We start from the raw sequence: 3570 nt of genomic DNA on the forward strand, positions 1-3570 counted from the left end.
GGAAGTGTTGCTAGTCCTAGTCCTTCACAACCTAAAAGTTTGACACCACAAAAATTCCAGGAAAAAAGAGCAAAAGGTCTTTGTTACAATTCTAATAGAAAATACACTAAAGTTCATAATTATGTTGAGAAGAAATTATTCTACATAGATTGTGAAGAGGAGGAAGTAAAGGAACGAGAAACATCAAAGGAGGAGGATATACAATAGGAACCAACCTCAGAGAAAGAAGAAATGAATCTGACAATATCTTGTAATGCATTGGCGAGAATTACCACTCCTCAAACTCTCAAGATATAAGGGCATATCAAGAAGAAAAAGGTCATAGTTTTTATTGATTCAGGTAGTACCCATAATTTTATTCATTGTAAGATAGCCATGGAATTGAATTTCTTCCTATATCTAGCACCAGAGTGTCAACTAATGATTGAAAATGGAGGAACCATAAATTGTTCTAGAAAGTTCCATAATATCAAGCTATCCATGGGAGAATACCTATTGAATAGTTCAATGCTTTCTATTCCAATTGGGGGTGCTAATGTTGTAGTAGGAGTCCAACGGCTACAATCTTTGGGTATAATAGCTTTTAATTTTCAAGAACTTTTCTTGAAATTTTTTTGGGAAGGAAAGGACCTAAATTAATAGGTATCACAGGGAAACCAGGAAAGATAATCACCTCTAATATCATGACCAACAGAGCGTAATTGCACAATTATGTTCACTAGAGGTTCAAACAAAGAAATCATTTACTTCTCCATATCTCCAAAAAGTCTTGGACAATCATTCCAAGGTATTTGAGACTCCCAAAGGCCTCCCATTTATTTGTGATCATGATGATCATGCTATTCATTTGACTCCAAAAAGTGTTCCTCCAAACACCCGGCCTTACAAATATCTCTATGACCAAAAGAGTGAAATTGAACATATGGTTGCAGAAATGCTAGAGGCTGGTATAATTCAACCTAGTCAAAGTTATTTAACTGCTCCAGTAGTATTGGTGCACAAGAAGGATGGATCATGGTGCATGTGTTCGGATTATAGGGAGCTCAACAAGCTAACTATTAAAGATAAATTTCCCATTCCTGTCATAGATGAATAATTGGATGAATTACATGGAGCAATTTACTTCATCAAGTTGGATCTTCATTCAGGATACAGCAAATAAGAATGAAGACCAAAGACATTCCGAAAATAGTATTTAGAACTCATGAAGGTCATTATGAATTTTATTTCATGCCTTTTGGCCTTATCAATGCACCTTCTATATTTCAAGGTTTGATGAATTCCATTTTCAAACCCTTCCTTAGAAAATTTGTGTTATTATTTTTTGATGATATACTAATCTATAGCAAGTCCTGGAAGGATCATGTTCAACATGTTGACAGGTTGCTCGAACTATTGGAGGAGAAACAATTATATTCAAAAGGAACCAAATGTTTATTTGGAGTATAGGAGGTGGAATATTTGGGTCATATTGTATCTAATGAGGATGTTAAGGTATACCCTAACGAAATTAAAGCCATTAAGGAATGGAAAACCCCCACATCCATAAAATTTCTGCTAGGGTTTCTCGAGTTGACAAGGTATTATCACAATTTTGTTAAGGATTATGGGAGAATAGTTGCACCTATAACAACATTATTGAAGAAAGATGCATTTTCTTGGACTCCAGAAGAAACTAAGGCCTTTGAACATCTTAAAGAGGCAATGTTCCAAGCACCATTCTTAGCTATGCATGAATTCACCAAAAAAATTATTATGGAGTGTGATGCCTGGGGAAATGGAATTGGTGATGTCGTAATGCAAGAAGGAAGACCCATTTCTTTTGAAAGTCATCCAATTAAAGGAAACTATTTACACAAGGCTATTTATGAGAAGGAAATGTTGGAAATACTACATGCACTTAAGAAATGGAGGCCTTACCTAATAGGAATACACTTCAAGGTAAAAACAGATCATGGTAGTCTTAAATACTTTTTAGAACAAAGCTTATATCCTAAAGACCAGAAAAATGGGTCACAAAGATGTTGTGTTATGACTCTAAAATCATCTACAAAAAAGGGAAGCAAAATGTTATTGCAAATGCACTCTCAAGAAAGGATCATGAGGATATGGAAGCATTTATTTGTGCCAATTCTATTATCGAACCAAATTAGTTAATCGAAGCAAGGGATGAATGGAATAATGATGAAGAAGCGTGGGCACTCATTCAAAATTTGCGGCAAGATCCCAGTACATCTAATACATTTAGCTGGAAAAATGATTCATTATGGTACAAAGATCACTTATACCTTTGTAAGAATTTCCAACTCAAACAAAATATTCTTCTAGAATTTCACACCTCTCCCTTAGGAGGGCACTCAGGAATTTTAAAAACTTACCACAGGGTTAAGAAGGATTTTTTTTGGGATGGCCTTAAATCTGATATTCAAAAGTTTGTGGTGGAATGTTTGGTTTTCTAACAAAATAAATTTGAGACAATTAGGACTCTGGGTGTGTTACAACCTTTATCCATTCCAAGTCAAAGTTGGAAGGAGGTTTTAATGGATTTTATCACCGGTTTACCCAAGTCCGAAGGAAAGAACGTCATCATAGTGGTAATTGATAGACTTACCAAGTATGCACACTTTCGTGCATTATCGCATCCATTTAAATACATTACAGTTGCTACTGCATTTATTGGAACAATTCAAAAGCTACATGGAAACCCAAAGATTATTGTAAGCAATAGAGATCCCATTTTCACTGGAAAATTTTGGACATAATGATTTTATTGTCTGGGTACTCAATTAGCTCATAACTCATCTTCTCATCCTCAATTTGATGGCCAAATTGATATTGTGAACAAATGTTTGGAAGGATATATTCGTTTCTTTGTATTCAATAAACAGACACAATGGGTCAATTGGTTACCTTTGGTGGAATTGTGGTATAACACTGCCTTCCATATTGCAGCAAAAATGACCCCTTTTATGGTACTTTATGGATATCATCCACCATCTATCACATCATGTTTAAGAGAAAATTCTAAGGTTCAAGCAATGGAAGATCACATCGAGCATCAACAAGAAGTTCTCCAATTATTAAAGGATAACCTCACTTTGGCACAAAATAGAATGAAACAATAGGCAGATCAACATCACAGTGAAAGAAGTTTTGATGTAGGTGACTGGGTATTTTATGGATACAACCATAAAAAAAAATATCCCTCAAGCAATCTAAGATGGATAATAAATTATCACTAAAGCATTATGGTCCTTACAAGGTGTTGCAAAAGACTGGTACTATGGCATACAAATTGGAGCTTCCTACATCTTCTCAAGTGCACCCAGTTTTCCATGTTTCATGCTTAAACAAGGTTATAGGTGATCAGCTCTTGGTTCAAATAATATTGGTAGAACTTGATGAGGAAGGAAAAATAATATTGGAACCTTAAGCAATCATAGAGACAAGAACTCAATAGCTACAAAATTGATCAATTTCAGAGTATCTCATGATCCAAAATGGATTTTGGATAGACTCCTAAGTATAAGTGTTCCTCACAGAGGAAAATGAAAGTCCAAGGAAGTTCCT

Source organism: Pinus tabuliformis, chromosome 5_2 (assembly GCF_031772625.1).
Source record: "Pinus tabuliformis cultivar Carrire ecotype Pingquan chromosome 5_2, CPIR1, whole genome shotgun sequence".
Classification (NCBI taxonomy): Eukaryota; Viridiplantae; Streptophyta; class Pinopsida; order Pinales; family Pinaceae; genus Pinus; species Pinus tabuliformis.